At 50.0% G+C, this 9,961-nt stretch overlaps 1 protein-coding gene across 1 annotated transcript in view; it reads right to left on the bottom strand.

The window, feature by feature from the left end:
- The window catches only part of LOC123517171 (28S ribosomal protein S23, mitochondrial-like), a 102,879-nt gene extending 92,930 nt beyond the window's left edge, over nt 1-9,949 (bottom strand). Inside the window, exon 1 of the mRNA XM_045277159.1 lies at nt 9,563-9,949. The gene's annotated coding sequence lies outside the window, so the exon portion shown is untranslated. The remainder of the gene's footprint in view (nt 1-9,562) is intronic.
- Between the last annotated feature and the right edge of the window lie 12 nt (nt 9,950-9,961).

Here is a 9,961-nt window from a genome sequence, read left to right on the forward strand (position 1 = left end):
GTATCTTGCTCAATGGCACCAAAGAGAAAACTTCTTAGTGACAGCAGTGATGCTAAGAAAAGGAAAACCATTACGCTACAAGAAAAAATGAGGACATAATTAAAAGACATGAGAAGGAAGGCAGCAGCTGTGTGTGAGGGAGGGAAGAAGAAAATGGGAAGCCCGTTACCATGACAACGGGGAGGTTGATGACCTTGAGGGCTCGCACACCCATCACAACAATAACAACTCCGGAGCCTTCGCCTAGGCCACACGACACTCGCAGCTGACTTGCACCGTCTGCTGATCCCTATTGCCCTTTCCTATTGCATTTCCTGCCCCGCTGCCCACGCTTCTACTTCCACAGCACTGCACTACGCTCCCAGCTGTCCACCCTGGGCGTCAACATTCGACCTGCCCACCCTTCTGGCGGCCTCAGGCGTCCACCCCTCTCTGCAACCTGCAGTCCTTCGCGTTCGTGGCCCTAATCAACAACAAAAACAAGCTTGTGTTTCATATTCCTACATACTTGTAAATAATATAACAATATAACCTTTAACTTACCTGAATGACCATAAACAATGATTGGTTGAAAACTCCATAATATGCTTTGAAATGTACGGAAACTCGAGTTACGTACAAAATCGACTTACGTCATGTTTCAGGAACGTAACTCTGACATAAACCGAGACCTTACTGTACTATGCACCCTATACACCCATTTTCACTGATGGATCCCATTGTCCCCAGAAAGAAAGAACCTCATCTGCGATATATTTTCCCATCCTGAACATTTGCAGGACCTGGCTACTTTCTCCACACCATTGTTCCCTGGCTGCCAAACTCCATGCAATACTGAATGCACTGAGGCATTTAACACTCTTAGCACCCACCAAGGTAGTGATTTATAGTGACTCTCGTTCAGGACTGGCACTCATCAGTAACAGGCTACCATAAACCTACACAATGCTACTGCATGATATCCAAGCACTCCTTTACCATCTGCAGACAAAAGGGTGGATTATTCTACCGTTGATTCTCTCTCATGTAGGTATCAGAGGCAATTAAATTGCTGATCAGGCAACTATATAGGAACATCACCCCTAATACAGAAAACTATCTACAACTGGAACTCCGTGAGACACGATGACTCGTCAAGAAGATCCATAGACAGAGGTGGGACAGAGACCTCACAACTTTACTACAGACTACTGCCTTAGGTACAATCACATCTGACACATCTCCATCACCTTGGGCACGCTCCAACCAACATCGTCTTGATGTGGCTTTACTCAGGCTAAGAACAGGACACTGTGGGCTGCAGGCCCATAAACACCGTCTGCATCTCGCTGACAGCCCACACTGTCAGTGGCACCTACATCAAGAGTAAACAACTGAACACTTCCTTCTCCACTGCCTTCATTTCCACAGTCTCTGAATGACCCTTCTGTCCAACCTGTCCACTTTAGGTGTGTAACATCTGACCAAGGCCTTGCAGTTCTACTGGATGGAGCAAGATTTGACTCTTCCTTCATAAAACAATCCTGGAGAGGACACAGGACTTTATCACTAAAAGTGGACAACTCTTTTGCATAGAGATAAATGGCTGTAGCTGCATGGTAGTTGCATACCTCTTACTGTACACAACTCTGCAAGTGCAATAACCAACAACAACAACATGCTCGACTCATCCACAACCCTTACAGAGATATCGTTCTGGCTCTTCTCCCTTGGTAGGCTACAGAATATCATGATTACGATGTTATAAATAAAATATCAAAAGAGAGAGACAACGCGGAGGGATGAGTTGGGGAGAGTTCTTTCACTAGATTGGCAAAAGTTTATATCTGGCTAAGATCTGCTGGCGACTGCTGGCGGACCGCCAAACCGCACCACTGAGATTTAAATGACGGGATGTCTGTACTATTGTAGTGCCATTTCTTCTCCCTCCTACCTCCTGGGACTTCAACGCCCACCACCATTTCAAGATGAATTCCAGTGCGAGGTGAGTTTGGGAATCGAGCTTCGCTCACTCCTTGGACTCGAGTACACAGCACGTAGTGACTACCAGGCGCTGGATTCGCCAGACACTGCCTTTTACGAGTCCCAGCGAGTCTGGGAGCCGTGAGGCGTGTAGAGTCATGTAGATATTGAATGATTGATTGATTGATACATTTATTGTTGCATTAATAAATAAATACAACAAAGGAGGATGGACCTTGCCACCCACCCCCTGGGCAAAGACTTAAGGTTAAACTATCAAAAATATAACAGTAGACAGTATACATAACAAGAATACAAGTACTTCAATAAATAAATACAGATATTGCACACCTTATTGCCTAAACATCCTAGTCTGGGAGCAAACTGAGGATATTCCCTGAGTATATCCCTGAGAGTGGTTGAGTCTAGGAGATGGTCAATGAGACTATACAAGTCATGTTGACCTTGTGGCCTAAATTTAGCAATGAGAGGACATTCCATGATATAGTGATGCAGAGTGTGTCCCCTTGGTGCAGCACACAGCACACACCAGGGGAAGCACTGACTTCCCAAAAGTATTTGTAGCCTAATTTGAGCCTCATTGCCACCCTGTCATGTGATGCAGTGTGTCTCCCATAGGTCTAAGCACAGCTCTGGGAGACACGTGCATATTGAAGACTAGTGCTACTGCCCCTATGACAACAAAGCTCTAACTGATCACTAATGCTACTATGTACAAAGTCCTTAATGCTACTCTTTAACATAACCCAGAGTGTACTCAGTGCCAGGGTTATATATTTGCATATGTCAGTGATATAAATAAACAAATTTTTAATGCATTTATCATATTCATTCACGATCAAAATGAAGAGTAAGATTAAAAGACATTGTAAGTGATAAGTCTATAAGTAAGTCTTTGTGGGTGGGCAATTCGTATTTAGGGTTAAGTCCATGAACTAAATTCCTGCTGAATCCTTTGTCTTCCACAACAGATAGTGGTTGCAGGTCTTCCACTATCATTCTGCTGACTACCAGCTCATCAAGTTCCTTTTTTGCCCGAGTAATTTTTATAGGGCTGAGCTGAAGTAGATAACCTGGCAGCATTTTCAGACCGTCACATTCACTGTCCTCCTTTAGTTCAGCATGTTCAGGATGTCTCGTGCAGAGATATTTCAACATGTTGGAGGTACCACCACAAAACTTTAGAACATCTTTACGCACCAAACATGTGACACTCTGCGTCATTATATCATGGAATGTTCTCTCATTGCTAAATTTAGGCCACAAGGTCAACATGACATGGCCTCATTGACCATCTAGACTCAACCACTCTCAGTTAGGGATATACTCAAGGAATCTCCTCAGTTCACTCCCAGACTGTAGGATGTTTATGCAATTAAGATGTACAATATCTATATTTATTTATTTAAGTACTTGTATTCTTATTGTATATAGTGTCTATCTACTTTTGATACTTTAACCAAGTCTTTGCCCACGGGGTGGATGGCCAGCAAGTCCTCCTTTGTTGTATTTCATTATTAATGCAACAACAGATGTATCAATCAATCCACATGTTGTTGTTGTTGTTGTTGTTGTTTTCGGAATTCGACGATCCCACAGATCCTATGAGCCCTGGTGGAGGCCTGTGAGGTGATCACAGGCGGGGAAGTTGTCCACACTTCTTCAGAAAGACGCAGGTGAGGCGGAGAACCGCAGCTTGGTGTGAGGAGTGGATGCCCGCCACCGCCAACAGGATGGGGAGGTCAAAGGTAGACACACCCAAAGCAACAAGGTGATCACGGAGCACAACACGATGGGAGTGGAAGCGGAGGCAGTGTAAGAGGAAGTGTTCGATGGTTTCCTCGACTGTCCTGCACCAGGGGCAGTAGGGGTCTGGTGATAGACCCAGGCGATGCAGGTGTGCTGTGTCTTGTGTGGCCCAGACGGAGGCGGGTGAGTGCTACATCTATGATGCGGGACTGTTTTCTGACCCAAGGCTGTGGAGATGAGTCGCTACGGTAAAGGCCCATAGAGGTGATTCGGAGTGCGGTGTTGAGTGAAGAGTCTCAGGATGAGTGGCAGAGGCGAGATATGAGCTGTTTGGCAGAATGAGGATGGAGGGGTAGGGGGGTAATGTTTACATGGGTTAAGGCCATCTTGGCAGCAGCATCCATCACCTCATTCCCCCGGATGCTGCTGTGGGAAGGCACCCACTGAAGGTGATATCCCACCCAGTGTTCAGGAGATGGAGGAAGGCGCTCTGGATGGAGTGGACGAGGGTTGTGGCGGAGGATGGCTGCCGCGATAGGAGGAGAGAGAGAAATGAGCAGGAGTCGGTGTAAATTACCACCATGGACGTCGAGTGAGAGGTGCGGAGGTAGATGAGGGCCTGGAGAAGGGCAAAGAGCTCCGTGGTAAGGACATCTGTGTACTCAGGAAGCCTCCATGTCTTACAGATAGCAGTACTGGCATCATATATAGCTGCTGCCGAGGAGGGCAGGGAGGCATCTCTGGAGCCGTCCGTGTAGATCTTAAGGTTGTGGTGATAAATGGACCGGTCCAGCTGTTGGAAGTGGGCTGCTGCTAATCCACTCACAGTAGGGGTTGACAGGCTGTGGAGGTGGTGGTGGTAAGTGGAGAATGGTTAGGCTGAGCAGGGCACGCATTATTAGTGGCTGACGGGCAGTGGGGAGCCATACAGGAGCTTGCTGATCCACCCCTGAGTTGGAGTGGAGGGTAGAGAGGGGATGGGAAGCAGGCAGACCCAGTATCCTGTAGTATTGTTGGCACAAGGTCATCCGTCTGTGGGTGGACAGTGGAGGAATACCACTCTCTGCTTGTAGAGAAACAACTGGGGAGGATCTCATGGCCCCCATACAGATTCTCAAGGCAGCGTTCTGAATGGGGTCAAGCTTTAGGAGGTTGGAGTAGGAAGCTGACCCATAGAAGCAGCTGGCATACTGGATTTTTGCCCTGATGGTGGTCTTATAGTAGTGGAGGAGCAGGTCATGACTGGCTCCCCAGCGGATGCCAGCTATTCGCTTCATCACATCCAGGCGTTTGTTGCAGGAGGTTTGGAGATAACTGATGTGATTTACCCAGGAGAGGCGAGGGCCATCCAGCCGCAGTCCGAGGAGGGCGTGTGAGGTTGAGTATGGAACAGCCTCCCCACTTAAGGTGACGGTAGGTGGAGTTGGAAGCTTTCTCATGGTGAAACACATGAGAGGTTTTTGAGGCACTAACTTGTAGCCCCCAGGTTGTCATCCATGCACCCAAGGCGGTGGCAGCCTCCTGCAGGTGATCCTGAGCCTCGGAAAGTGTGGGTGCTCGACTGACGATGGTAATGTCATTAGCATAGAGGAGAAGGTGAGAGTGGGTAGGAACCTGTAGGTCAGAGAGAAGAACATTGAACAGAAAGGGGCTGAGAATGGATCCCTGAGGGACGCCACAATGAATTCCTTGGGAAGGTGACAGTGATGCACCAACAGCCACTTGGAATGAGCGACCGGTGAGGAAGTCGCGCACCCAGGCAAGGTTGGTGCCAGTGATGCCCATGAGTGCCAGCTTGTACAGGATGCCCTCATGTGGTGCCGAATCAAATGCGCCCTCCAGGTCAAGAAAGAGGGCTGTCATGACTTGACGCTGGCGGTAAGTGTCACAGATGTGATACTCAATTTGCCCCAGCACATCCAGGGTACTCCGGTGAGGGCAGAAGCCACACTGCTCCTCTGCTAGCTTGTTGTTAGCTTCTAACCACCAGGTGAGGCGGGTGTTGACTAACCTCTCCAGCAGCTTCCCGATGCAGGAGAGGAGGCTGATGGGCCTGTATGCTGAGGGGAGTGTATGATCCTTTCCAGGCTTGTGGATGGGGATGAGGATGGTGAGTTTCCAGGTGGATGGAAACTGCCCTGATTGCCAGCTGCTGTTGTATATTTGTAGGAGGCAGGCACGTAGGGGTGGGGTGAGATGGCGGATGAAGTCGTATGGGACTTTATCAAGGCCTGGCGCCTTTCTGGGTTTTAGTGTAGCTAAGGCTGAGGAGAGTTCATGAGGCTTGAATGGTTGAGCAAGGGATGGGAGAGCTGTAGAGGAGACGGCAGTTTCAATAACTGAAGTAAGGGTTGGAGGCGGACGAAGAGGAGGAGGTAAACCAATCTTGAGGTGGAAGTGTTCTGACAAGATTTTTGCTTTTTCAGGGTCAGCCAGTGGGGTAGAATCATCATCAGAAAATGAGATGTTCTGAGATACCAACTTGCCCTCCATGGAGTGGAGAAAGGACATGGTACGCTTGGGAGAGGAGCGGAAGGAAAGAGTGGAGCAGTGCAGGTCCCATGCATTCCGCTCTGCCTTGAGGATGGTCTTGGCACAGATGGCGTCCAGGCAGCGGTAAACATGGCCAGCCTGGATAGTGGGGGTCCTACGCCACTGATTCCAAGCCTGGCGATGGTCCTGTACTGCCTGCGCACAGGCTGCATCCCACCAGGGCTTCCCAGGGCAGCGTGGATGACGACGAATGGTGAGTGGGAAGGCAGCTGTGCCAGCCTCGGATAGCACCCCAGCAATGGTTGTTGCGGCTTCATCCAGGGGAAGATGTTGGGTGTCCAGTGAGGAGGGAAGCACAGCCACATACTGGGGCCAGCCAGAAGAATTGAGCCTCCAGCGGGGCATGCAGCCAGGTTGGGGCCGTGGGGAGACTTGTGGGAGGGAGGCGAGGAGAGGGAGGTGGTTGCTGCCCATGTAAGGTCCAGTGCGGAAGGTGGAATCCTTGAAGGTAGGGTCTCCAAGGAACAGGTCAAGCACCGAGGTGGCACCAGTATGAGGATGAAACCTGGTCGCTAGTCCGGGAGGGCTGAGGAGGGATACATGTGTTAGATCTAGCAAGGCTTGGAAGAGAGCGTTGCCAGAGGTGTTGTGATGGTGAGGTGGCAGGTCAGGCTCCCAACATGTATGATGGGCGTTAAAGTCCCCCATTATAAGCACTGGAGGCTGCAGGGTGGAGAAGTAGCGCAGAAACTCTCGGTAAATAGCTGCACCCCCAGGATTGTAGCAGACTGCCACCGTGAGCCAGCTACCACCAAGTCCAACCTTGGCAGCAACAACCTCCAGACGCCCATCTTGAGACTGGGGGATAGGGAGAGGCGATGAGACGAGGGAGTCATGGATGGCGAGAAGGACTCCTCCTCCACGTCCTTGACCATGATCTTTGCGGATGATGCTGTAGCCCAGAAAGGAGAAGGAAAGATGGGGAAGCCAGGTCTCACATATGCCGACCACAGACGGGAGGGTGTCACCTAAATAGGTTAGGAGTTCCTGAGTTTTGCGAAGAAGGGATCGGGCGTTCCACAACATAAAGGAGAGGGCCATTACAGGAAGAGAGTAGTCAGGATTGTGGAGACAGAGGGCCAGAGGGTGGTGATGATGTCCGGGAAAGACACTCCTTTCTGGTAGAAGTGGTAGCCATGCCAAATGAGGTCGAGGATGCTGGGGAGGAGCTCAGATACAGAGGAAGAAGTAGTCAGTGGCTGTAGGCTTGGTGGAGTCCTGGGGTGGAGAGGAGGGTCTAGAAGGTGGAGGTGAGTTAGAATACTGGCCAGGTGCTTGATGAGGATGATGGCGGGGTGTCTCTGGGTGACGAGCATTTCTGGGAGGGTGGTAGACCTCGGCCTCAACTGTTACAGGCAGGAGCCCGGGCTCAGCATCAAGGTATTGGGGTGGATGGAGGAGGCTGTACACCCGAACGCCTACCTGGCTTCCTCCGATGGTGGGCAACACGGGTAGCAGGTGGTGTAGGGATGTGAGAAGTAGGCATGGTTTCCTCTTCCTGGGCGACAGTAGCAACTTCATTGGGTGCATCTTGTAGAGCAGCAAACCTGTTCCCTGTGGCAACAGAGGCGAAGGAACACCCTGGCTCAACAACCCGAGCAGCCGAGCGGGTTGGGATGGTAGGAGCAGGGGCGGCTGGTGTAGGAGTCTGCCGCTGTGGTCGAGGCAACTGGAGGGCCCTCAGCTGCTTGTTAATTTCAGGGAGGGGTTTACCGTCACTCGCCAGGCAGGTGTAGAGCTGCTGGGCATGGAGGTTGTGGGGGCAATGGAGTGACCGGGGCCCATGGGAACCCCGACACTGGAAACAGTGGAAGGGCTTGTCACATACCTCGCCCTTGTCGCCTTTCCGGAAGGGGTTGGAGCTACTACAGCGGGCACAGTGGACCGAGAACCTGCAGGTATTGATGGAGTGCCCTAACATAAGGCACCCTGGGCAGCGCAGGATGGGGAGGAGAATGGAGAGTGGGTAGTACACCAACTGGTCAATGGCTACCTTGCTGGGTGGGGAACCTCTCACCTTGAGTCTAAGCCACTTCCCAGTGGTGAAGCGTGGCAGGCTATGGGGTGGAAGCCAAGTTCCACCACCTCATTGCCCTCCAGGACACGGAAGCCGTCCCGGACCTCCTCAAGGGTGGTGTCGTCTGCCAGGGGTCCCACCTTGGCGTAGTGGTAAGTACCACTGTGCCGGTCTGCTCTACGGCAGGTAACAGGCCACTCACCTAGGTTGAAGGAGGACAGCTGTAACATGGAGATTTTGGGGAGGTTGTGGGCCCATACCGCCAGTATTAAGGACGAGCCATTGCCTAGGGAGCGGGTCTCCCCCTCGAGGATGTATTTCCCAAAGCCGGAGTCGTGGAGGACACGGGAAACCTTGGCCGGGTTGGCGAAGAGACGCCTCCCTTTCGTACCTCGGAGCAGGAACGAGGCCTTAATGTACTCGTCCAGGGCTTGGGGGTGATCCTGGGCAGTGCAGCAGCGGGACCTTTCCGGGCTGTCATCAGGGGGCATGTCAGGCTGCCCACGCTTGCCCGGAGAGATGGAGTCCCGCATGTCTACGTCTCCATCACGGGAACTCTCCGTGTCAAGTCTCTTCTTCTCCTGTGTTATCTCAAGAAAGTAGCTGTCTCACACCGGGACACAAAGGAAGGCAGAGCAGCTCAAGCAGTGGGTGAACCGGCGAGCTGTTGCCTTGTACAGGAAAGCGGGGAAGAGGTGTCTGCTCATCAATCCACATAGGAACAGTTCAGATTTTCTTGGGTGTCATGGCTTACAAAAACAAAGCTGTTATTTTGTCACGTTTGTCTTAAAAAAAAAAAAGGTTGGTAACCGCGCAAGTTTGATGAGTATGTGATTTGTATACATTTAACTGTGTGCTTGGAAAAAAAATGCAATTTCATATTTAGATATATGATAATCTAAGAAAAGAGGATTTGCAGAACAAGTGAATGAAGAGGCAACTATCACAAATCTTCCCCTTGGAGCGATTTAGCCTATTATGAACTGCGTTCGAGATGGGCACCCAATTTATTTACCTAATTATGTTACCAGACATCTGCCAATGAGCACGCAGAAAAAAAAAATATGGCAACACTAAAACGGTGCTGCTTTAATATTCGTGCAGGGATAACATTCATGCAATTTCAGTACGTTCTTCTTCATTTTAGCAGTATTTTATCAGACGTATTTTGTTTCATAATTACTTCTTAAATATATTCTCTAATATTTGATATAATGAGGCGCCGTACAAATTAAAAGTCGTTTGGACTTTTATACTTACTTATTCTTTAAGTACTCCCAAGTCTTCTTCAGCTGATGAGTATTCTTGGGCTCCGCCGTGGAGAAACATACATTGAAGTTCTTTATTGTCTCCCACGCGGCTTTTCTCTCCAGTATACTAGTTTAGTTTGAAGGTTTCGTGTGTACCACAGGGTGATCTCTAATTTGTCTCACGAGATACAACTTCTGGGCGTAAGAGAGTGGTGTGCCTTTTAGGTCCCTGGTAGCCATGGTGGTGTTGAGCTGCGAGAAGCGTGTACACTCCAGCATGAACTGTTTGAAAATGGCGCTTTGTTTACATCAGCTGATACACAGGCCTGCCAATCTTCTACGAGGAGGGGTACCAACACTTGCGAATCGTCCGCATTTCTATGGGATGCTAGAGTACGAGTATCGTTGT

This window comes from Portunus trituberculatus, chromosome 41, assembly GCF_017591435.1.
Source record: "Portunus trituberculatus isolate SZX2019 chromosome 41, ASM1759143v1, whole genome shotgun sequence".
In the NCBI taxonomy this organism is placed as follows: Eukaryota; Metazoa; Arthropoda; class Malacostraca; order Decapoda; family Portunidae; genus Portunus; species Portunus trituberculatus.